Genomic DNA, 26439 nt, shown 5'->3' on the forward strand with positions numbered 1-26439 from the left:
TTTGTAAAGAAATGTGTACAATTCCTACAATTTCTATCAGATATTTTTGTTCAAACCTTCAAATTAAACGTTACAATCTGCACTTGAATTCTGTTGTAGAGGTTTCATTTCAAATCCAATGTGGTGGCATGCAGAGCCCAACTCGCGAAAATTGTGTCACTGTCCAAATATTTCTGGACCTAACTGTACCTATTTTGTCCCCTGCCTGTTTTTTTTCTCATTGTTATGCTTTTTCTTAGTTTTTAATATTTTATCAATAAAATTGTTTTTATTTCATGGGCTTGCATTTTCTTTTTCTTTGGGGTTAATTATTAAAAAAATGCAGCATTTATTAATGTTATATTTTTATTACTTTTTTATGAATGTAACAGAGAAAAATAATTATGCCATGATTTTACGCAATTTTCGAGTCAACATACCGGTAAATAATTTGATCGCTGGGTTGTGTGGGTTGTCCTAATTACAGGGAGACCAAATATGTTATTTATTTGCTGATTTGTAATGTTTAAAATTATTTTAAAAAATTAAAAATAGGGTATTAAAATGTCATTGTTTTAATTGTTTTTTTATTATTTTTTAGTAATTCAATAGGAAGAAAAAAAATCTCTATTTTATTCTCTATCTAGAATACAGGACTATAGAGATACATTGTACATAGATAGCAGTGTATCTCTATGTACCAGTATAATCTGCCTGTGAAGTCAAAGCCTGCAATGCTGATCAAGAATTGAAAGTTCTACAAACCCTGCAGTTCTAAGATTCAGTTCCTTCCTGCAACTGTAGAGTTGGCCGGTTCAGCTCCCATGGACACTCACAAAAAAAAGAGAAAATTAAATTTTTTGTCATTTTTGCAATTATTATTATTATTATTTTTTTTTATAGGAACAAAACAATCTAATTATTTCTTCACTTCTAGAATACAGGTCCATAGAAGTACACTGCTGTGTACAGATGTATCTCTATATTATGTATTCCAAAGGAAATCAATACTAGTCTTATTCATCAAAAATCCATAAAAAATATAATTTATTGATCCATGTTAAATTCCAAGTAGGAAAAATATGTGAATTAGCACAGTGGTACATCAAAAGCAATATGTTTCTGACCTTTACTATCCTTAAAAGGTATATATTGGGGATGATTAAGAGCTTTTTTTGCTTGAAATGCGTTGACGTTTCTTTGCTCTGTACATGCCCTAATATATTTTTTATTATGTGCGTTTTAATTTTATACTAAGAAATTTCTAAATTTTATACGCTGGTGCTGGATTTTTTTCATCTTCAATTTTTGCCGTATAAATGTGAGCCGAATCATGTTATCTGTGCACTGCTACTCCTAACATTTCCTCTGGTGATCTGTTTCTTCTCCTTTACATATGCCTTAAAAGGTATATCCGAGACTTTGGAGGAAAAAAAAGGGCTTAAGCACTAACAGGCAGGTAGTTGCTCCCTACCAGCCTATTGTACCCGACACCGTTCTTCGCTGACACAGAGCATTCACAGACGATTCCTGCCGGTGATACAATGATTTCTTCAGCAGAGCGGAGACTTCTTTTCTGCTCTGCTTTATAGATGGGGCAGGACAGCCAACAACCTGCTGATTGACAGCCGACTCCTTGCTGCCTAACTGGGGGAGCCAGCTGTCAACCAGCATGATGTTGGCTATCCTGCCTTTACACAACGTCAATCTGTGACTGCTCTGTGCCAGCAAAGGACGGCGCTGGACACAATTACCTGCTGGTAACACTTTTGCACATTTTTTTTATTTTTCAAAGTCCCAGACATACCCTTTAATCACTCAATGAATGTTCGTTCAAGGATTCCATACCCATATAGATCATGGGGTGAATTAATTACTGCACAGGTGTGTTTGAATAAAGATGAAGGTGAGGTAGATGTATCTCTGTGTACCTGTATTATCTGCTTCCGGGTTCCCTGCCTGCACTACAGGTCAAGATTATCAAATTCCACTATCTCTCTGTCTGGGTAGTTTTACAGGTTCAAGTCTTGAGAAGAGCAGAGAAAAGTATTGTTTATTTGATTTATAAACATGCAGAGATATGATGGCTTTGCCCTCGAGGAAGAGGAGCTACAGCGCCAGCAAGGAGAGGTGAGAGGAAATTGAGACAAAGTCCTGACTGCCAGGACAGCGGGATTGAGTCCTCAAATCAGGACAGTCCTACTGAATCCGGGACATTTGGGAGCTATGCTTGTGTCACGCCCCGGGGCAGCCGAGCTGCTTGGATCCGGGTGGTCCGTGTCTCGAGGGGTCCTGGACCCAGGGGCACCGTTGAACAGTTTTAAATGAAAAATAAAAATAAAGTCAGACTACGCCACTCGCGGCCAGGGATAGTAGGGTTCCCACTGGGGAGGATGGATGGGGACAGCGTGGATGGTGGAGCCCTCCATGAGCAGGGCTTTTCCCCAGGGGTTGGTGAAGGGTTAACTTGGAGGCGCAGCGTAATGAAGCAGTCCAGACAGAGAGTGCAGTTTGATTGTCTTTACTTACTGGATTCGCGCCCTGGGGACGTGCTGGATCCCAGGTGCATCCATGTCCTTATAGCTGTGCCAGCCAACCTGGTGCCACTCTACCACCTTTGCACTCTGGTGTATGTGGGTCCTCCCTGGGGTGGGGCACTTGGAGGTCCTCCTGGTGTCTGCGTCCTGCCGCAGGCAGCTTGGACTATTTGAGGGAATTTCTCCGGTCCTCCTCGGATCTGCCGAGCCGTCTTCCTGTCTCCTGCTGATGAAGACCACCGTCTACCACCTAGCCAAGGTACCAGGGCTCCGACCCTGGCACCGTTCAACTTGAACTTCCTCTGCTGGAGCTACACCTAGCTCCAGCCCACACTCCTCTCCACTTGAACTACAAACTTAATCTAAAGCTTAACTGCTTATTTTCCTGCCCCGGGCTGTCTAGACACCTAGGTGGGCGTTCCCTTACCGCCTGGTCCCGCCCACTGGTGTGCCTGTCTTGCCCTAAGGGGGGGTGACTAGGGTTTCAGGTCAGCTGTGTGTTACCTAGGTGAGGGAAGGTGTTATGCGGGGGCCTATGTGTGACTACCTGGTTTTGCCAGGGCGTCACATTCCCCCTTGGTTTAATACAGACCGTCCGCGGGCTGTCCGACCACCAACATTTATTGAACAGGAACTGTAGAATAAGGTAAAAACACAATTACAATTATAATAACATATGTACATCGAAGTATATTCTCAATCTTCCCTTACGGAAGGCACTTTTCTTAAACATTACATTCTCATGTGTGTATGTGTATGCGATCTGATTTGTGTATGCGATCTGATTTGTGTGTGTATGTTCCGCCACAGGACCTTGATGCGCTCACCTGCTCCTGGTCGGCGTCTGGTAAGTATGACTGCGGGGTCTTCTTTCTTCTGTCTTCTCTCTTCTGGGGCTGCCTGCTGACGGGGAAAGAGACAGACGTGGAAAGAGACAGACAGACAGAAAGAGACAGAGAGATAGAGACAGACAGACAGACAAAAACAGACAGAGACAGAAAAAGACAGACAGACACAGAGACAGACACACAGAGACAGACACACAGAGACAGACACACAGAGACAGACACGTAGAGACAGACACGTAGAGACAGACACGTAGAGACAGACACACAGAGACTGGGAGAGAGACAGAGAGACAGTTACTATCCCGGGCAATGCCTGGGTACTACAGCTAGTCTTATCATAAAATCAGGGACAGATAATATTTTTTATGGACACATAGAAAATCATAATAAATGATATTTATAAGTGACGAACAATGTCTACAGCCCGTAGTTCTGATATGAAGACATTAGCTTTATTCACTGTAAAATGATAATTACAGGCTAAATAATCTGCATGAGTTTCTTCAGTTTCGCAAAAATCTCAAACGTCTTACATTTTTATTACAGACAGTAAAAATTGGACACTTTTTTGCTCTGACTGTCCTGGAATTTCTGGACGGTTGGCAACCCTGCATCCGACCCCCTATGCCGTCTGCATTTAGTAACATTTGTGATAGAATGTCTCACTGATACCAGCGTAGTCCTGTACGTCAGATCGTGAAATTTCTCCCCTCTTAAATATTCCACAATCATCTGTGAGTGGTGTTATTACTCGGATTCTGCTTTCTTCCAGATCATCCAGGTAGTTACTCCGAGTAGAAGACAGGGTGACCTGAAAAGAAAACTATCACATCAGGAATATAGGAGTACTAATAGTTTGGACTGTGTGAGTCCTAATTGGAAGAACAAGCGGCTACATTCTGCTCGCTTTATAAGAACATGGCTGTCAGGATAATTTCTTTGATCTATATAGTATGTGCATAAAAGTTTTTGTTTATATCCAGGAACCTGACTAAATTAAAGGGCCCTATACACGATAAATAGATTAAATTAAGGGGCCCCATACACAATAGTTTAAAGGGGTGGTCCAACACTAACATTGGTTTTAATCCTAAATGTCTATCTATTTAATAGAAAAGGGATCAAATTATTACAATATACTTTCATTTAAAAAAAAGTCCCTATCGTTCTTCTCTCAGAGAAACATGGAATTTTTGGGAATAAGACATTGAATCCCAGATATCAAGGTATCATTTTATTCAGTTTACTATAATCTACATGCCCATATAGACAGCTGAGAAGGGTTGATCCTCAGGACAGATTCCCTTGAGGCCCCCTTCACATGTCCGTGAAAATACACGCACGTGTGTTACGAGACGTTTTTCGTGTCCGTGTCCCGTTTTTGTGTCCGTTTTTAAGGTCTGTGTTGCATCTATGTGAACTGCGTATGCTAGCCGTGTGTGCGTGTGTAATGTCCGTGTGTGCGTGTGAAACTTAACTGACGTGTGTGTGTGTTGTCCGTGTGAAATGTCCGTGTGTGATGTAACATGTCATTGATGCATACCCGCTGACAGCAGACAGAGTCGCGCGCTGAGAATGAACTCGGGTGAACTTCACCCGACTTCATTGTCATCTTGCGGCTCTGTATGTGTCGCGTACTGATTAGCGGTCACCCGTGAAGGACTCACCGGTGACCGCTAATCCCCTGAGTGACTGTAGTGAGCAGCGCGATTAGCCGTGGCTAGCTGGATCCTCCACCCGAGACCGCAACTCACCTGTGACTTCATCGCTGTCACTCGGGCGACTTGCTGTCACAGTTGGAGGATCCAGCGGTGGCCGCGAATAACCTCAGTGATAGCTCAGCTGATCGCGATACTCACCTCAGTTGATGCGTGGAGGTGACAGGAGTGGCAGTGTTCTTCTGCAGCTCCTGTCACCTTCATGTAGCAGAGCTGGAAGCGACGAGAGAACTCCGTGGATTACGCCGGACCTGGAGGGGTTTTTGGGGCTTAATAAATTGGTGAACGCGGGTTTTTTGTAGTGTTTATTTTTTCAAATAAAGGATTTTTTCACTGTGTGTGTTTATTTACTGTAACTTACAGATTAATCATTGGGGGTGTCTCATAGACGCCTGCAATGATTAATCTAGGACTTATTGGCAGCTATGGGCTGCCAATAACTCCTTATTACCCCGATTGCCAACGCACCAGGGCAAATCGTGAAGAGCCGGGTAGAGTCCCAGAACTATCGCATCTAATGGATGCGGCAATTCTGGGCGGCTGCTGGCTGATATTGTTAGGCTGGGGTGCTCCCCATAACGTGGAGCACCCCATCCTGAGAATACCAGCCCTCAGATGTGTGGCTTTATCCTGGCTGGTATCAAAATGGGGGGGACCGCATGTCGTTCTTTTTTTAATTCTTTATTTATTTCTCTGCTCCATAGTGACACGCCCACCGGCGGCTGTGATTGGTTGCAGTGAGACAGCTGTCACTCAGCGTGTGGGCGTGTATAACTACAACTAATCATAGACGCCGGTGGGCGGGGAAAGCAGGGAATACGAGATTGTTTAATGAGCGGCCGGCTTTTTCAAAATAGTAAAATCTGCCGGAGTTTTTTTTAACAGCAGTGCAGCGCCGCACCGGAGATTGTGGAACGGTAAGTATGAGAGAGGGGGGAGACTGACCGACAGACTGTGAGAGAGGGACCGACCGACGGACTGAGGGAGATTGAATGACATACACAGAAATAGAAAGAATGACCGACATCGCTAGAAAAAAACACCAAACGGACACGGGCCATAGGGAGATGCAGACGTGTTTACTAACGTGTGCAAACATACCCATAGACTTTCATTGGGTCCATGTGTGCGTGCTCCGTGCAGAAAACGGAACTGCTTCCGTTCAACACGGAAACACATACGGATCACGGACACGCACACACGGACATTATGAAATAACGTACGTGTGACCTCAAACATAGATTAACATTGGTGCATGTTTTGTCCGTGTCTCTGGTATATACAGAAACGGAACAAACACGCACGTGTTTCACGGACGTGTGAAGGGGGCCTGAAATAGTGAATTCAGGTTTTTCAGTCAGTCCCATTACCAAATAACATCCAGCCCCTCGTTGTTTGTCTTTATTAACATGTGTGATAGAATGGCTCATTCTAAAAGGGCTCATTGATACCAGCGCGGACTTGTAATAGGACGATACCGGTGTAACAAATTAGTTCATGACATTTCTTTCTTCCTAAATATTCCACCATCAAGTGTGAATGAGATTTTGGAAAAGTGGAAGGAATCGCAACAACTAACCCACAAACTGGGACCACGTAAAGATGGTGGAACAGGGTATAAAGGCTGTAGAACTCAAAATTGCTCTGCTGACTCCATGTGTGCAGAATCCAAAACACGTCTGGCACTAAAGGGGGCTTTACATGCAACGAAATCGCTAACAAGATGACGTTGGAGACACAGAATTTGTGACGCACATCCGGCCTCGTTAGCGACGTGGTTGCGTGTGACAGGTACGAGCGACTGCTAACGATCAAAACTACTCACCACATCGTTGATCGTGACACGTCATTCATTTCCAAAATGTCATTGATCTTCTGGGACGCAGGTTGTTCATCGTTCCTGAGGCAGCACACATCGCTATGTGTGACACCCCGGGAACGACGAACAACAGTGTACCTGCGTCCTCCGGTAATGAGGTGGGAGTGTCGTTCATGCGGCTGCTCTCCGCCCCTCCACTTCCAATGGTGGCCTTCTGTGTGACGTTGCTGTGACGCCTGCACGAACCGCCCCCTTAGAGAAGAGGTTGTTTGTCGGTCACAGCAACGTCGTTAGGAAGGTAAGTACGTGTCGCGGGCGGAGGAGGGGACGCCGCGCTCTCCCACTGCTCGGGTCCGGCTGCCGCTGCAGCTGCTGCGGCCTGCTGCTGCTGCTCGGTGGCTCGAGCGATGGGCCAGATCCCAGAGACTCGAGCGGCGCTCCTCGCCCGTGAGTGAAAGGGGATTGGGTTTTGGGATAGTTTATTGTCCGTGACGCCACCCACGGTTGTGGTGATTAAGTGGACACCACCGCTGCTCTGTCTGGGGAGCCCGGGAGTGATGGTATGGAGCAGCCAGTTGTTGATTTGCCCCTCTGTGGGTAGGGGGTTTGGTGGTCCCGGGGCCCAGTGATGGGGTTGGTATGGTGGACAGGCGGGTATGGGGCCTGTGGAGGTGCAGGGGCGCAGGGGCAGCGCTGTGCCGCACGGCACGGAGGTACTCACTCAGCCAGTAAACACGACACAGTTCTCGGTAAACAAACGACTGGTTGGACGGGTCCCTCGGACGGTAATGGTGCTGCTGTTCCCTGCAGTTAGCGGTGACGGCCTCTTCCCTGCACCTATGTAAAGTCTTTTTGGTAGCGATGGGTTCCCACCAGTTACCCGCTCCCCGACCTGGACATGAGCCGGAGGAGCCCCTTTCTTGCCCGCAGGCGTTGGCCCTGGGAAACTGGTGCCTTGGCAGTGGCGGTGTCTCCCCTTAACGGTCGGACTGTTGCCTTCAATCGGGACTTGGTTGTTAGGAGACAGAGGTCCCCTTCACTGACGGATTTGGCAAATTATGGCGACTCCTAGCCTTGCCGGGATCCGAAAGGCCCCTGCCCTGGTGCTGACTGTTCTTCGTATACCGCTCTGGTACCGCCGGGTCACCACCCGTCCGCGGTCCTTCCGGCAACCTCCAAGCAGTCCCCCTGCAGACTATCACCGCCGTCTGCTGACCTTGCTGTCTCAGTCCGGGGCACACACCCGGACCAACTTCAGGCTTTCTTAACCGTTCCTTTTCTGTCGCCACTCTTACTGTCCTCCTTTACCACTTCCTTCTACTTCACTTCCTCAAACTGATCTGCTTCTCAGACTCTAGTCTGACTTCAACTTCAACTCTCTCTGATCTGCCTGGTTTTTCCCGCCTCCAGGGCTGTGAACTCCTCGGTGGGCAGAGCCAACCCCCTGGCCCACCCCCTGGTGTGGACATCAGCCCCTGGAGGAAGGCAACAAGGATTTTAGGTTAGCCTAGGTGTACCTGCCGGGAATGTGGGGTGCATGTGATGTTGTGACCTGTGACCCCTGGCTTGCCCAGGGCGTCACATTCCCCCTTAGCAAAACGCAGACCGTCCTCGGGCTGCCCGTCCAACACCGGTTTTATTTTCCTTTTGTTTTTCTGCAAGATAAGAAAAATGGCAACATATATACAAGTAGAAAAACATCATCCCACATCGGGAGGTTCATGTCTTAAACGTTACGGTTTTAACGGTTAACGGTTACGGTCTCCGCTCTCTCCCACCCAAGTAACCTGGCCCTGATGCTGCCCCTAAACCCAGGCAGCACCCCTTGACCCCAGTCCTGAACCAGGTACCCGAGCGGGATCTGTCCTTCCCCTCCAGAGGGTAGCCACCGGTTCCTGTGGTGGCTGGGCCCCAGCCTGCTCTGCTGTGGGCCCTCCCTCCAACATGCCTCTCCGGAGGCGGTAAATGCGGAAACGGTAACGGTAACACAACTTATTTACAAGCCACTAGCGTCTGTGGTTGCCCTGCAAGTTCACGGGCTTGTCCATAGGAGTTCCTATGCAACTAAGGAATCCCCACGGGGACAACGGTGCCGGCAACGGCCGGTTGCAAATCACGGTGCAATCAGGTGACTGTTCGGTAATCAATTCTTCATTTTCACAACTTTTTAAACAACCACACTGGTGGTCCCAACGGGGACGGTGCAACGGTGCTCCGCTGCCTTACTCAGATTCTTCTGCTGAGGCGGACTCATCCTCCGCCACCAGCATATCAAACATGCACTGACATGCCTGCTGTGACAGGGGTACCCAGTACCCATTTCCACCGGTACGCGGAGTATGGAAAACCACGGGGTCTCCTACATAGAGGGAACGCTCACTTGCCTCTTCAAACTCAGCAGCGGACCCGGGGCTGGGGCTGGAGTCATCATCTCTTGTTCCTGCGTCAGGCGGGTTACCGCCAGCTGCCGCAGCCTCCTGGCCTCCAGCGTCTAGCACTTCAGACCCTTCTGCGGTAGAACGGAGCAACAGATCAGGCGAGTACACACTGAGGTGCCTCATAAGTAACGGCAAGGGTGATGCATAGGCCGAGACTAGGCCGGGCCCCTCAGCCGCAGCGGCCGGTCCTGGTAGGACATAGGGACGTGGGTCACCAGTCGGTTCTGTTACATCTGTTCCCCTCCCGTACATCGGGGCAGTTGCAATCAGCATCTCCACCTCGTTGGTCCACTGCTCCATCATCCTGAAGATCTGATCCTGTTGACGTTGGTGGAATTGAATCACCCGGGCTTTCATCCATGCCACGGTCCCGGGCTCGGGGTCTGGCACAATCACTGCCGGGGCTTCTGGCACATTTTCATTAAGGGGTCGCGGTCCTAGCGGTTCCCCTGGGAACAATTCGGGGACGTCCTGAGTGTCTGCAGCCGGTTGGTCCGCCGGGGCGGATTGGCAGGGTATCGTTACCAGTTGGGCAGGTAGCGGGCCTAGTGGTGGGGCGGCAGCAGCTAACGCGGGTAGCGGGGCGAGAGGCAGGGTGAGCAGAGGCAGGCCGGGCCCCTCAGCTTCAATGGCCGATCCCTCGGGAATACAGGGGCGTGGGTCTCTTACCCGCTCCTCCAAATCCTCTTCCACCTCGCGTCTCCGCATAGCAGCCACCACGTCCGCCATGTCGGTCTCCCACTCCTCCAGGAGGAGTTGCATGTGGGCCTGCAGACGGTTACTCAGCGGGACGGTCCGGTCCCTCAACCACGTCGCCGTGCCGGGCGCGGGGGCTTCCTCGTTGGGAGTTGGGTTGTACATCTTGGCAATCGTGCCTTCCAGGAACCCAGTATTGCTGCATAGCCCTGGCGTCTCTGCTTTTATAGCCGCGGCTACATGCGACCAGTCGCCATTTCGTCCCCCTTAGCCTCTTTCCGGCCCCTCCTCTCTCGGGGCGGGGTTTTGGCCTTCGCGCCTCTACTACTCGAGAAGACGCTCGAGCGGGAACTTTTCGCGCCAAAGATGGCGGCTTCTGAAATTTTCCGGCCGGATACCTCCGGCGGTCACAAGGCGCACCTCTACCCAACGGCAGAGCGGTAAGATCCTGTTCGTGACGCCAAGTTGTCGCGGGCGGAGGAGGAGACGCCGCGCTCTCCCACTGCTCGGGTCCGGCTGCCGCTGCGGCTGCTGCGGCCTGCTGCTGCTGCTCGGTGGCTCGAGCGATGGGCCGGATCCCGGAGACTCGAGCGGCGCTCCTCGCCCGTGAGTGAAAGGGGATTGGGTTTTGGGATAGTTTATTGTCCGTGACGCCACCCACGGTTGTGGTGATTAAGTGGACACCACCGCTGCTCTGTCTGGGGAGCCCGGGAGTGATGGTATGGAGCAGCCAGTTGTTGATTTGCCCCTCCGTGGGTAGGGGGTTTGGTGCTCCTAGGGCCCAGTGATGGGGTTGGTATGGTGGACAGGCGGGTATGGGGCCTGTGGAGGTGCAGGGGCAGCGCTGTGCCGCACGGCACGGAGGTACTCACTCAGCCAGTAAACACGACACAGTTCTCGGTAAACAAACGGCTGGTTGGACGGGTCCCTCGGATGGTTACGGTGCTGCTGTTCCCTGCAGTTAGCGGTGACGGCCTCTTCCCTGCACCTATGTAAAGTCTTTTTGGTAGCGATGGGTTCCCACCGGTTACCCGCTCCCCGACCTGGACATGAGCCGGAGGAGCCCCTTTCTTGCCCGCAGGCGCTGGCCCTGGGAAACTGGTGCCTTGGCGGTGGCGGTGTCTCCCCTTAACGGTCGGACTGTTGCCTTCAATCGGGACTTGGTTGTTAGGAGACAGAGGTCCCCTTCACTGACGGATTTGGCAAATTATGGCGACTCCTAGCCTTGCCGGGATCCGAAAGGCCCCTGCCCTGGTGCTGACTGTTCTTCGTATACCGCTCCGGTACCGCCGGGTCACCACCCGTCCGCGGTCCTTCCGGCAACCTCCAAGCAGTCCCCCTGCAGACTATCACCGCCGTCTGCTGACCTTGCTGTCTCAGTCCGGGGCACACACCCGGACCAACTTCAGGCTTTCTTAACCGTTCCTTTTCTGTCGCCACTCTTACTGTCCTCCTTTACCACTTCCTTCTACTTCACTCCCTCAAACTGATCTGCTTCTCAGACTCTAGTCTGACTTCAACTTCAACTCTCTCTGATCTGCCTGGTTTTTCCCGCCTCCAGGGCTGTGAACTCCTCGGTGGGCGGAGCCAACCTCCTGGCCCACGCCCTGGTGTGGACATCAGCCCCTGGAGGAAGGCAACAAGGATTTTAGGTTAGCCTAGGTGTACCTGCCGGGAATGTGGGGTGCATGTGATGTTGTGACCTGTGACCCCTGGCTTGCCCAGGGCGTCACATACGTGTGACACGCACTACCGATTTTGTCCGCCACGGGCAGCGATTTACCCGTCATGCACAAACGACGGAGGCGGGTGCAAACGCTAGCGACATCGTTAACGAATTTGCAGCGTGTAAAGCGCCATTTACAGCACAAAATTGTGCCCCTGCCAGGAGCTGCATGTAAGCCTTACATCACCAAGCACAATGCCAAACGTCAGATGGAGCAGTGTAAACCACGCCGCCACTGAACTCTGGAGCAGTGGATACATTTTAATTTTCTGATCACACTTCTCTATCTGGCAGTCTGGGTTAATGCAAAGAGATAACAAGTGAGATTTTGCACTTTTGCAACAAGGAGGGTCACTGATTGTTGTGAGACTCCACTCTGCATGCTGAAAGCCTACAACGTGTTCTACAAAGTTGGGTCATTTTGGGGCATTAGGGATCCTTGTGACCACTTTTGGGTAATATTTAGAAAAATCACCAGTCTTAGGCTGTCCACTCTTCACTTAAATACAAAGGACAGGAGCAGACTGGCTGTAGATATTATTTATTACTTATAATCGCAACATACAGTATTTTGCACAATTGTACCCTATGACCGTGCCCCAGTGCACAAAGCAAGGTCCATAGGGACATGGGTGGAGGAGATAATGTAAGAGAATGGACTTGTCATGTTCCCCACCCCCGAAGACAGCAATTGCGATAATTCACATTACATTACTTCTGCAATAATGCAGGAAATATTATCATGTAATGTGTCATGTGAATTGTGCTATGTAGTTGTATTGTATGTTATGCTGACAGTAGGGTCAGGGTAAAATGTTGGGACTAGACCATAGTGGAAGTGGCTAGGATGCAGGGAGAGTGACGGTTTCCTGTGGAACATCAGATAGGGCCCAGCATGTGACTAGAGAAGACTTAAGGTCTGGTTAGCCATCAAGACTGCATGACGTGGGTGTCCCTGCTGCTAGAGGAGACTGGAGCCAGAGATAGAGTGAGACAGTGCTCCAGCAGAGTTGGTTAAGCGGACTGACCGAGAGTACGAGTGAGACGGGTCCTCAATGTGACATTCAGCAGTATGGCCCCAGTAGCTAACAGCTCCTTAAAGTTAAACAGGCCAAAACAGAATAGGATGTGAAACCAGATACAGTTAGGTCTAGAAATATTTGGACAGTGACACAATTTTCGCGAGTTGGGCTCTGCATGCCACCACATTCGATTTGAAATGAAACCTCTACAACAGAATTCAAGTGCAGATTGTAACGTTTAATTTGAAGGTTTGAACAAAAATATCTGATAGAAATTGTAGGAATTGTACACATTTCTTTACAAACACTCCACATTTTAGGAGGTCAAAAGTAATTGGACAAATAAACCAAACCCAAACAAAATATTTTTATTTTCAATATTTTGTTGGGAATCCTTTGGAGGCAATCACTGCCTTAAGTCTGGAACCCATGGACATCACCAAACGCTGGGTTTCCTCCTTCTTAATGCTTTGCCAGGCCTTTACAGCCGCAGCCTTCAGGTCTTGCTTGTTTGTGGGTCTTTCCGTCTTAAGTCTGGATTTGAGCAAGTGAAATGCATGCTCAATTGGGTTAAGATCTGGTGATTGACTTGGCCATTGCAGAATGTTCCACTTTTTTGCACTCATGAACTCCTGGGTAGCTTTGGCTCATTGTCCATCTGTACTATGAAGCGTTGTTCGATCAACTTTGCGGCATTTGGCTGAATCTGGGCTGAAAGTATATCCCGGTACACTTCAGAATTCATCCGGCTACTCTTGTCTGCTGTTATGTCATCAATAAACACAAGTGACCCAGTGCCATTGAAAGCCATGCATGCCCATGCCATCACGTTGCCTCCACCATGTTTTACAGAGGATGTGGTGTGCCTTGGATCATGTGCCGTTCCCTTTCTTCTCCAAACGTTTTTCTTCCCATCATTCTGGTACAGGTTGATCTTTGTCTCATCTGTCCATAGAATACTTTTCCAGAACTGAGCTGGCTTCATGAGGTGTTTTTCAGCAAATTTAACTCTGGCCTGTCTATTTTTGGAATTGATGAATGGTTTGCATCTAGATGTGAACCCTTTGTATTTACTTTCATGGAGTCTTCTCTTTACTGTTGACTTAGAGACAGATACACCTACTTCACTGAGAGTGTTCTGGACTTCAGTTGATGTTGTGAACGGGTTCTTCTTCACCAAAGAAAGTATGCGGCGATCATCCACCACTGTTGTCATCCGTGGACGCCCAGGCCTTTTTGAGTTCCCAAGCTCACCAGTCAATTCCTTTTTTCTCAGAATGTACCCGACTGTTGATTTTACTACTCCAAGCATGTCTGCTATCTCTCTGATGGATTTTTTTCTTTTTTTTCAGCCTCAGGATGTTCTGCTTCACCTCAATTGAGAGTTCCTTAGACCGCATGTTGTCTGGTCACAGCAACAGCTTCCAAATGCAAAACCACACACCTGTAATCAACCCCAGACCTTTTAACTACTTCATTGATTACAGGTTAACGAGGGAGACACCTTCAGACTTAATTGCAGCCCTTAGAGTCCCTTGTCCAATTACTTTTGGTCCCTTTAAAAAGAGGAGGCTATGCATTACAGAGCTATGATTCCTAAACCCTTTCTCCGATTTGGATGTGAAAACTCTCATATTGCAGCTGGGAGTGTGCACTTTCAGCCCAAATTATATATATAATTGTATTTCTGAGCATGTTTTTGTAAACAGCTAAAATAACAAAACTTGTGTCACTGTCCAAATATTTCTGGACCTAACTGTAAGTGCTCTTGTCATATGTCCCTGAAGTGTCAGTGTGACACCTTAGCCGGGCCAGGTAGTCACAAATAGGCCCCTGCACAACACCTTCCCTCACAGGTAACAGCAGCCGACCTTCAAACCCTAGTCACCCCCCTCAGGGCTAGATGGACACACCAGGGGGCGGAACCAGGCGGTTGGAAGATGCCCACCGAGGAGTCCAGACAGCCCGGGGCGGGAAAGTAAACAGTCGAATGTTAGAGTTCAAGTTGGAGAGGAGTGTGGGCTGGAGCTGTGCCCAGCTCCAGCAGAGGCGAATACCCCCAAATTGAACGGCGCCAGGGTAGGAGCCCTAGTGCTACTGGCTAGGAGGCAGACGGCGGTCTCCGTCTGCAGGAGCCGGGAAGACGGCTCGGTGGAACCGAGGTGGACCGGGACAGGGTTGTAGCCCGCCAGTACCGACCCGGGGAACCGTCTCGGAAACCGGAGCACACAAGGGGGGTACTCGGACCCTGAAGCCAGGACCAGAAGCGTCTGGAACCGGTTAATTAACCGATTGAGGCCAGGACTAGAGGTCCTGTCCCACCCAAAGTCCCTATTAGAAGACAACAGCCCACCAAGGGGGATAGAAGGCCACCGCCAAGGCTCAGAGATCCCACGGGCCAGCGTCTATGGGCAAGGGCTCCTTAGGCCACATCCAGCAGGGAGCGGACTCGAGAAGTTGCAAGCACAGGCAGTCCACCGTTCTAAAATGGTGCAGGAGAAAGACAGAGAACACTAGCTGGGTGGGGGAACCAGAACGCAGCCGGCTGCGCGCACCGACCACCATCACCTTGGTTTACCAGAGACTCGTGTGTTTCCTTAATAGTGAGTACATCAGCACCCTGTGGTCGCCCACCTCCCTGCACCAAACCCCAACGGGTCCCGGGGGCCACCATCCCTGCCCACGGAGGGGTTAACAACTTGCTGCATAACATCTCCCCCGGGAGCCCCGTAACTGCAGCGGTGGTGTCCAACCTCACCACACACCGTGGGTGGCGCACGAACTTAATACGGCTCAGCCCGTACATATACGTCCTACATCCACCAGCCTCCCACCCTTTTCATTTGGAATGTCCGCGGGACCCCCCGGGTCCAGAGACCCTCGAGCCACCCACCGGAAGGTCCGGGCCCGAGCAGCGGCAGGCTGCTGGCACGGGGGCGGCACATCAGTAGGTGAGGAGCTTAGTTCGGCCATATTGGTATTATCCTTCTGGGAGGGAGAAGACGCGTAACCGCAGGGAGGACAGAATGACTCTCACGAACTGTACTGTATTGTTGAACTGGGTGGTGGTGAATTGTACAGTACTAATGAGGACATGAACAACTAAAATGGGATGAGTGAAGTGACTGGTGCTGGAGATACTTCGTGTTGATAAAGAAACGTATGAGAAGTCATATGCCCTCTTTCTCCTGTGTACAGTTGTTATGAGGTTACTATAAAGTAACAGATTGTTTTTAAAAAACTGGTGATCTACTTTAGCGAACCGGTTAACAACTAGTCCTGGCAAGCCCAAGCCATTGGCAACATGCGGCTTGCATGGGCATACTGCCCTTACAACATGAGTCCACACACCCAGCAGGACGCCAACTTTCATGTAGCGTGCCAGGGGCATAAGAGAACCATACCTCGCCCATGATGAACGCCCGCGCCACGCTACAATTGTGCAGGCTAGTCAAGTTCTTCTGTAACACCCCGGGCTCGAGGGGGTTTTCACCCCACACATCGCTGGGTCAGGGGTACAGATCCTCTGCGTCGCCACGGGCTGGCCTGGCCCGGTTTCATGACCCCGAGACGTACAGGAGAGAGGGAAGGCGGTGGACGGGAGGCAGGACGGAGAATGGGGGTGGTAGTGACGGTTAGGAAAGTCTATTATGATTGTGACCCCATCTGTGGTACGCGGCCAGGGTGCTGCTCTCCAGGGCTGATGGTGAGGGTCGCAGCCGGGATGGTGTCTCTCCCCAAAGGCGGAGCGGGATTACCCCGAGGAGGATGATGGAGGACGGACGGGGGTGGTGGTGGTAGTCCCCGTTGGCGTCGCAGCGCTGGGCGACAGCGCCGGTAAGGGAAAGGCAGGTGCGGCGGTTTTAGGTCTTTTACTCAAAAGTAGTTCAAGCGCTGCCCCAGAGTACCGATCTCTGCTACGATGGGCTCCAGCTGGTGCCCGTGAAAGTCTTTTAGTGAAGTGTACCTTGGTTGCTATCCGGAAACCGGGCTGAGCTTCCTGCTCCAAGCCACGGGCCCACGAAGAGAGAGAAACACTAATGCCGGCGTCACACAGTACGATATATCGGGCGATATGTCGTCGGGGTCGCGTCGTTAAGTGACGCACATCCGGCATCGTCAGAGATAACGTACCATGTGACACCTCCGAATGACGGTGAACGAGCAAAAATACTCACCTTATCGTTGCTCGTTGACATGTCGTTCATTTTCAAAATGTCAGTCCTCCTTCTGTGCTCCGGTTGTTCGTCGTTCCCGTGGCAGCACACGTCGCTCCGTGTGACACCTTGGGAACGACGAACACAGCTTACCTGCGTCCCGACGGCAATGCGGAAGGAAGGAGGTGGGCGGGATGTTACGTCCCGCTCATCTCCGCCCCTCCGCTTCTATTGGCCGGCTGCCGTGTGACGTCGCTGTGATGCCGAACGTCCCTCCCCCTTCAGGAAGAGGATGTTCGCCGCCCACAGCGACGTCGCCCGGGAGGTAAGTGCGTGTGACGGGGGTTAACGACTTTGTGCGCCACGGGCCCGTGATGCACAAACGACGGGCGGCGGGTACAATCGCTCGTGTGATCGCACGATAGATCGTCCCATGTGACGCCGGCATTAGGCTGCTTTCACACTACGTTTTTTTAACATGCGTCCTGAACGTTTTTTTGCTGCAAAAGTGGATCCAGTACAAATGCGTTTTCATTTCAATGCATTTGCAATGGACTTGTGTCAACATGCGTTCACATGCGTTTGCGTGCAGTTTTGTCAGAATCAAGCGACTTGCAGTTTTTTAACATTGTTTAAAAACACTACTTGTAGCGTTTTTGAGCTGCGTCCAAATACTGCAAGTCGCTGGATTCTGACAATACTGCACGCAAACACATGTGAACGGTGGTATACTGATAGACAGGATCCTGTTTGGTGTACTGAGCATGCCCAGAAACCACAGAGAGTGAGTTTGTTTCTTTCTTCCTCTCTTTCCCTCTCTCTTTCTTGCTCTCTCTCTTTATCTCGCTCACTCTCTTTATCTCGCTCTCTCTCTTTCGTTCTCTCTCTTCCTCTCTTTCTGTCTCTCTTTCTCTCCCTCTTTCTCTATCTCTCTCTCTCTTTCTATCTCTCTCTCTTTCTCTCTCTTCCTCTCTCTTTCTTTGTCTCTCTCTTCCTCTCTCTCTCTCTTTATCTCTGTCTCTCTTCCTTTCTCTCTTTCTCCTCTTTTTTTCCCCAGCGGCATCTGAATTTCCGGTCTGTCACGTTCAGTTCACGTTCAGTTCCACTGACTCCCGATCACATGACTCCAATGCCCACCCATAAACTTCAAGTGGCAGGATCCTGTAAAATAACACTTGCATGCGCTTTTCTTTAGAAAAACAGGATCCGCTTTTGCAGCAAAAAATTGTTCATAACGCATGTTAAAAAAACGTAGTGTGAAAGCAGCCTTTCTCCTGTTGTCATTGTTAGATGTTATCCCAAGTTGTGCCCGGGAAGGCTCTGCTGTAAGTGTGAAGGTTGCGCCTACTGCTACCCCATGTGGTGCCCGCACCCAGTGGTTGTCCTAGCGACTGGGAAAGTCCCATGCTTCGTGATGGCTATTAGTGATGTGTCGGTCATGAACGATCCGTCACAAAGATCCGGCTCCCTGCTGTGAACGACAGGAGCCGGATCACTAGTGTGAGCCAATAAAATCTCAAAACGGCTCTTTTCGCCGTCAAAACTCCGCCCACCCGCAGCTAAACTTCACCTACTCAGCAATCTAATTGGTCGCTTGTAAGTGGGCGGGGTTTAGCCGAGGGTGGGCAGGGCTTTGGCAGCGTTACTATAATCTTAAATATGTGTTCACCTGCGGTGAACACATATTTAATAAGGAGCCAAGAACGAGCTGAAAGATCCGGCTCTTTTTGGTGAGCGGAGCCATGGGAACCGGATCACCAAAAAGAGCCGGACTGCCCATCACTACTAACTATCCTGTCTGCCCTAGTCCAACCCCCTGTGGGAATGCTCCTTGCTGTTGTATGTGTGTGTTTTGTGAAGGCACCAGCAGTTAACCCCTTCCTAAGCCAGGATGGATATTACCTCATAAAAGTGGTGTAATACCCTGTGGCGCCTGAAACCCAGTGGCACCACACTTCCATATTAGAGTCCTAACCTCAAACTCATCCAAAGCCTTTGGGTAGAACAATAACGGAGATTGTGGGACAGGTACTCTCATCCAACATCAATGTCTGACCTCACAAATGCTCTTCTGAATGAATGGGCAAAAAATACCACCGACACCTTCAAAATATGTGGAAGAAGCCTTCCCATAAAAGTGGAAATATTACAGCTGCAAAGGGGATGACTTCATATTAATTTCTATTGCTTGAGAATGGCAGTTCATAAAAACTCCTGTAGGTGTAATATGTCTTTTCCATATAGTCTGTGTGTCTGATCACATTTGCCAGTCCATGATACACCGTATAAGTAATTCTATAGAAAGGCCATTGTGAAGGTACAGTAGGCATGAGGATAAACCATGCTTTGCATACCTCTGCATTTCGTTATATAACTCGGTCAATAGTGTACATTCCTTCCCACGGCCATTTACACAGGGCAAGGTGTGTCTGTGCAAACTGATCTCACCCCGGGTCTTGGACCTGAGTCAATACAAAATTCCACACCCTGGGACTGTATGTGGAATTTAGATAAAATATACTCAAAACTACATAGATCTTGAATTTAAAGTGAAAATCTTAATGTGACGATTAACTCTGAAATATCATTGTGGTTTTATTAGGCAGAATGTAGTGTCATGTAGACAAAAGGGTGCTTTACACACTGCAACATCGCTACCGATATATCGTCGGGGTCACGTCGTTAGTGACGCACATTCGGTAGCGACATCGCAGCGCGTGACACCAAGGAGCGACGATCAACGATCGCAAAATTCTCCAAAAACGGTGATCGTTGACACGTCGCTCCTTTCCTTAATATCGGTGCTGCTGCAGGTACGATGTTGTTTGACAATACTGCGGCACCACACATCGCTGTGTGTGACACCGCAGTAACGACAAACATCTCCTTACCTGCTTCCACCGGAAAAGAAGGAAGGAAGGAGGTGGGCGGGATGTTACGTCCCGCTCATCTCCGCCCCTCCGCTTCTATTGGACGGCCGCTTAGTGACGTCACGATGGTGTCGCTATGACGCCGAGCGCACCTCCCCCTTGAGGGAGGGATTAATTGGCGGACACAGCGACATCGCTGCACAGGTATGTGCGTGTGACGCTGCCGTAGTGATACTGTTCGCTACGGCAGCAATCACCAAATGTCGCACGTACGACGGGGCGGGGACTATCGCGCTCGACATCGCTAGCGATGTCACAGCGTGTAAAGCACCCTAAAGAGTTAAAGGGAAACTGACCTACTGTGTGTGTGTGTGTGTGTGTGTGTGTGTGTGTGTGTGTGTGTGTGTGTGTGTGTGTGTGTGTATATATATATATATATATATATATATATATATATGTGTGTATGTGTGTGTGTGTGTGTATTTATACTGTCTTTATATGTAATGCACTGTATAAGATAAGTTTTATTTCTATAGCGCCAACTTATTCCGCAGCGCTTTACAATTCAGAGGGGACATGTACAGACAATATGAGACAATACAAAATAACAAAATTCATATCCCAAGAGGAGTGAGGGCCCTGCTCGTAAGCTTACAGTCTATGAGGAAATAGTGGAGGCACAAAAGGTGAATGGGGGGAAGAAAAGCTTGTCATATATGATCCAGCCATCAAAATAGTTGGAGATTCAAGTCCAACTGCGTAGACTGGTCACCACCCACAGTTTATACAAGTACAGCTACAACGTGTAAAAAAGTACATGAAGAGGAATGCAACCAGAAGATACAGGGGACAAGAATTTGAAGTAAATTTTATGAAGGGCAGAAAGGGACTAGATTAGATGAGGTAGGTGAAGTCATAGGCTAGTCTAAAGAAATGCATTTTTCGCACCCGCTTAAAGATGTGGATGCTTGGAATTAATCGGATTGCTCTTGGTAGTGTGTTCCAGAGCATAGGCGCAGCTCGTGAGAAATCTTGAAGACGAGAGTGGGAGGTTCATATTATTCAGGATATCAGTCATAGGTCATTAGCAGAACGGAGGGCACGGGTGGGGTGATAGACACGGTGCTGCATTATATATATATATATATATATATATATATATATATATACACCACAATCTGTATTATAAAACAAGATTACTAATTTTACAATTTTCACACTGGCCACTGGGGCTTTTTTTAGAAGAGTTTTCAGCAGGCTACTTATCAACTGAGGCAGGATTTCAATGACAGATACAGTCATATGAAAAAGTTTGGGCAGCCCTATTAATGTTAACCTTTTTTCTTTATAACAATTTGGGGTTTTGCAGCAGCTATTTCAGTTTCATATATCTAACAACTGATGGACTGAGTAATATTTCTGGATTGAAATGAGGTTTATTGTACTAACAGAAAATGTGCAATCCGCATTTAAACAAAATTTGACCAGTGCAAAAGTATGGGCACCTCAATATAAAAGTGACATTAATATTTTGTAGATCCTCCTTTTGCAAAAATAACAGCCTCTAGTCGCTTCATGTAGCTTTTAGTGAGTTCCTGGATCCCTGGATGAAGGTATATTTGACCATTCCTGTTTACAAAACAATTCCAGTTCAGTTAAGTTTGATGGTCGCCGAGCATGGACAGTACGCTTCAAATCATCCCACAGATTTTCAATGATATTCAGGTCTGGGGACTGGGATGGCCATTCCAGAACATTATAATTGTTCCTCTGCATGAATGCCTGAGTAGATTTGGAGCGGTGATTTGGATCATTGTCTTGCTGAAATATCCATCCACTGCATAACTTCAACTTCGTCACTGATTTTTGCACATTATTGTCAAGAATCTGCTGATACTGAGTTGAATCAATGCGACCCTCAACTTTAACAAGATTCCCGGTGCCGGCATTGGCCACACAGCCCCAAAGCATGATGGAACCTCCACCAAATTTTACTGTGGGTAGCAAGTGCTTTTCTTGGAATGCTGTGTTTTTTTGCCTCCATGCATAACGCCTTTTTGTATGACCAAACAACTCAATCTTTGTTTCATCAGTCCACAGGACCTTCTTCCAAAATGTAACTGGCTTGTCCAAATGTGCTTTTGCATACCTCAGGCGACTCTGTTTGTGGCATGCTTGCAGAAACGGCTTCTTTCGCATCACTCTCCCATACAGCTTCTCCTTGTGCAACGTGCGCTGTATTGTTGACCGATGCACAGTGACACCATCTGCAGCAAGATGATGCTGCAGGTCTTTGGAGGTGGTCTGTGGATTGTCCTTGACTGTTCTCACCATTCTTCTTCTCTGCCTTTCTGATATTTTTCTTGGCCTGCCACTTCTGGGCTTAACGAGAACTGTACCTGTGTTCTTCCATTTCCTTACTATGTTCCTCACAGTGGAAACTTACAGTTTAAATCTCTGAGACAACTTTTTGTATCCTTCCCCTGAACAACTATGTTGAATAATCTTTCTTTTCAGATCATTTGAGAGTTGTTTTGAGGAGCCCATGATGCCACTCTTCATAGGAGATTCAAATAGGAGAACAACTTGCAAGTGGCCACCTTAAATACCTTTTCTCATGATTGGATACACCTGCCTATGAAGTTCAAAGCTCAATGAGGTTACAAAACCAATTTAGTGCTTTAGTAAGTCAGTAAAAAGTAGTTAGGAGTGTTCAAATCAAGAAATTGATAAGGGTGCCCATACTTTTGCACTGGTCAAATTTTGTTTAAATGCGGATTGCACATTTTCTGTTAGTACAATAAACCTCATTTCAATCCAGAAATATTACTCAGTCCATCAGTTATTAGATATATGAAACTGAAATAGCTGTTGCAAAAACCCAAATTGTTATAAAGAAAAAAGGTTAACATTAATAGGGGTGCCCAATCTTTTTCATATGACTGTAACACCTCTATACACAGCACCATTCACAATAGGCGATGTTACAGCCCTCCATCAAAGCACAATGATTTTTAATGTCGTCTTCAGATTCTTCAATATAAAAGAGAGGGTCTGAGAAGTGTCCATTGCTAATGTACATGTTGAAAATCTGAAATAACAGAAACTATGAGTCTAAAACAAATGCCCCAGTGGCCATATTGAAAACTGCGAGATCTCTAACTAAATGTTACTTTGTAATGTGAAAACAGATATTCCAAAATGTAAAAAAATAAAAAAAAATAATTATATACTTGTATGTATATATATATATATATATATATATATATATATATATATATATATAAAATATATATTTTTTTAATTTATTTTTTAACCCTTTAAATGATAAAGTTGTAACTTTCTGCAGCTGCCTCTAGGGGAGCTCATGAGCCATTCTGACCAGTAATAAGCTCCCTTTAGTGGTGGCAGCTGGCAGAGATTTTTATCATTATCGCTAGCTCAATACAGGGGATATTCAGCTCCACATCAAAAAACAGCTTTAAAATGGTTGTCCAGACTTGAGAGCAAAGTCAATTCACTTCTATTGAGAAATGCTGGAGCAGACTGGCCGGAAAGTGTCTGCGTGTGTGCAAATCCCATACATACAACCGTGTGACTGGTAGTTCGCACTGACAATGCCAGGGAGTCTAGACAGCATGCGCATCACACACTGTCACAAGTCAGATGTCTGCAGTCACATAGAAGCTGAACAAACCCTCTAAGCACTGCACAGAAGTAGTATAAGATCAAGCATCACATAATATTTGGCGTTCATCATATTCAAAGGGGGCAATTCACTTCACGCTGGCTATAAATGCAGCATGTTTGATAAGGTATGAAGAAAAGCAGAATTGGCACCCCCTAATTTTTGAGAAATGAGACCCTATAGATTAAACTATTTTTCGCTGACCTCTAGTCTTCCCTATAGAAGCTATAGCAGATTATGGGCACGTGTGATAGGCGCTAAAGTGCAGCTAATGGCAGAATAGCCGAATCCAGGGAAATCCCCTGTAAATAACCCTCTAGTCCAAGTTCTCCGTTTGACGTAAGATTCTACATTCATTTATGTCTTGGATGGTTCTCTTTTTGGGTGATTAGACCTTTGCCCTTCATCAATTGGATCAGCTGCCGTTCTGCCCCTAGGGAAATGCAAGTCTAGGATGCTCTGTAAGAAGCTATCGGCAGACTTCTAAATATGTCTGGCTGATCCCACCATCCTGTTTTGTTGTACGACCCACCAATATCAAAACAATTTTATTCCCTTGTTTCCTTACTGAATAAAGCTGGGGTTTTTTTTGTTTTTTTGGGGTTTTTTTTGGTTTTAGAATTGCAGAATAATATGAAAGTGAACCTGTCAGGTGCAATATGCACCCAGAACCACGGGCAGTTCTGGGTGCATATTTCTAATCCCTGCCCAACCGTCCCTGTATACACTAGCATAGATAAAGAGATCTTTAGAAAAAGTATTTCTAAAGATTGTTTATTATACGCCAATGAGGACAGGGACTAGTCGCAAGGGCGTTAGTTCCCTTGGCTAGTCAGCCCACATACCATGTAAGCACACCCCTAGGGCGTATTAACATGCTAATGAATGTGCAGCGACGCGGTACATACCTCACTCTTGATGGCGGCCAGCGGAGGATGGATGCACATTGCGCATGATCCGGACTTCCGATCATGCACACTAAATTGATGTTAGGTGTAAGCTTCCCGGCTTCAGTGAGGTATAGTGCACATGACCGGACGTCCCGGGACTCCCGATCATACCCAGTGCATCCATCCTCCGTCGGCCGCCATGAACAGCGAGGTATGTGTGGTGTCACTGCGCATTCATTAGCGTGTTAGTACGTCCACAGGGGCGTACTACCATGCTATGTGGGCCGACTAACCAAGGGAACTAACGCCCTCTGGCCTCATTAGCATATAAGTAACAATCTTTAGAAAAAAAAATTCCAAAGATCTATTTATCTATGCTACTGTATACTGGGACAGTTAGGCTGGGATTACTAGTATGCACCCAAAACTGCTCATGGTTCTGGGTGGATATTAGACCTGACAGGTTCACTTTAAAGAAGATTAAAGAGAATCTGTCAGCAGGATTTCAAACTATTCAAACTATTTATATGTGCATGTGTAGCGCCCCTGAGCCACTCAGGGCACTACTAGGAACTGCATCCTCACCAGGATGCAGGGCCTACCCCCTGGGACCTGGTACACCAGTGCCAGCAACACACACACAACAAAATCCCAGTTTACACTCCACACCAGGGGTAATTGGCTAGTCGGACACAAGGGGATGGCCACCTAGAGGGCGGGGCCAGACCAGGGGACTAGACAGCTTGGTGGGAGGGGACAGCAGTTAGTGAGTAGTAAGGAGTAGAGAGGAGAGGTGCCCGGGGGCACAGGAGAGTGGTCGCCAGGGCAGGTACACCCCACCCAAGTACCGCTGGGACCAGAGCATCGACGGGGCACAGGGCCCTAGGTCAGACATCAGTTTCATACGGTCTGGCAAATACCTGCACAGTGAGGGGACCTCCACGGACCTCACTGACCCACAGATCCGGGGGCACCAGCAGTAAAGCAAGGATCAGGGTTCGGGACAAAGACCCCTACAGGGTCCACACTGCCCGCCGTACGGACAAGGAGACTGCCACAAAAAGGGACAGTCAGGCCCCAAACGCTCCACCCTACTGGGACCCAACCACACTGAGGGTGCCGGGGACAGAGCAACAGAGTCATCAACTGGCACTGGAACTACAGGGACCTGAACCAGCCATCCGAGTGTCAAGAGTGAGTAGAGACTGTTAATTACAACCCACAGTGTGGCCTCTCTTATTACTCCATCATACATCTCCTGGGCTCAGCCCTGCCTGCGTATGGCCTACCACCACAGCTGCCATTACCACCAGCTCTGGGAGTAACCAATTCAGGAGCGGCGGTTCCCCCATATTAACCACAACCCGCAGGTGGTGTCACACAAATTACTTTATTTTCCCCTGTAAATAGTCCCCATTAAAAAGCACCCAGGGCACGGGACTGGGCAACAGCCACCAAAGTAACATTCCCCAGTGATACACCACCCGGGACCGAGTACCCCATTCCCTGGGCGACACAGCTTTTTCCTGGCGTCACAAATAGGATATGGACTAGGCCTGTTAACCCGGGTGATAAGCGCCTTATGGACTGTTTTGTGCAAAAACTACCGCCATCTTTATTCCCGTGAAAAGCTGGCTGCGCCATCACTGTGGTAAAAGCACGTGAAAAGTCGACTCCGCACCTGGGAGTGTACAGCATGCAAAAGCGAAACTAACTGCAGAAAGCCGGAAGAGGCCCCGGCAGAATGCACCCTAGTGCGCTGGAGGGACGGCAGTTGTGGAGACCAGTGAACCCGCAGCAAAAGAGAGAGAATGTCTGCTCCTCCTGCCCGAGGACCAGAGCGGCCTGGCCACGGAATCTTACCCTGGCTCGAAGAGGAGTTGGGGCGGCTGTGCCTCCAGATGCGGCTGCAGATGATCCCTCAGATTCAGGACTGGCGCTCAGAGATGATGGGGATGGTGGTGACCGTGCTCGCCCAAAATGAACGGGCCCTGTATGAAGAGCAGCGCCGGAAGCCGGTAAGAGTGCAAGCCTCCCTGGCCCCACTAGTC

The 26439-nt window shown here is 48.5% G+C and overlaps 1 pseudogene; it reads right to left on the reverse strand.

Moving 5' to 3' along the window:
* Positions 1 to 3136: 3136 nt before the first annotated feature.
* The window catches only part of LOC142312789 (RNA-binding protein FXR1 pseudogene), a 116763-nt pseudogene continuing 93460 nt past the window's right edge, over positions 3137 to 26439 (reverse strand).

This window comes from Anomaloglossus baeobatrachus, chromosome 5 (genome assembly GCF_048569485.1).
Source record: "Anomaloglossus baeobatrachus isolate aAnoBae1 chromosome 5, aAnoBae1.hap1, whole genome shotgun sequence".
NCBI lineage: Eukaryota > Metazoa > Chordata > Amphibia > Anura > Aromobatidae > Anomaloglossus > Anomaloglossus baeobatrachus.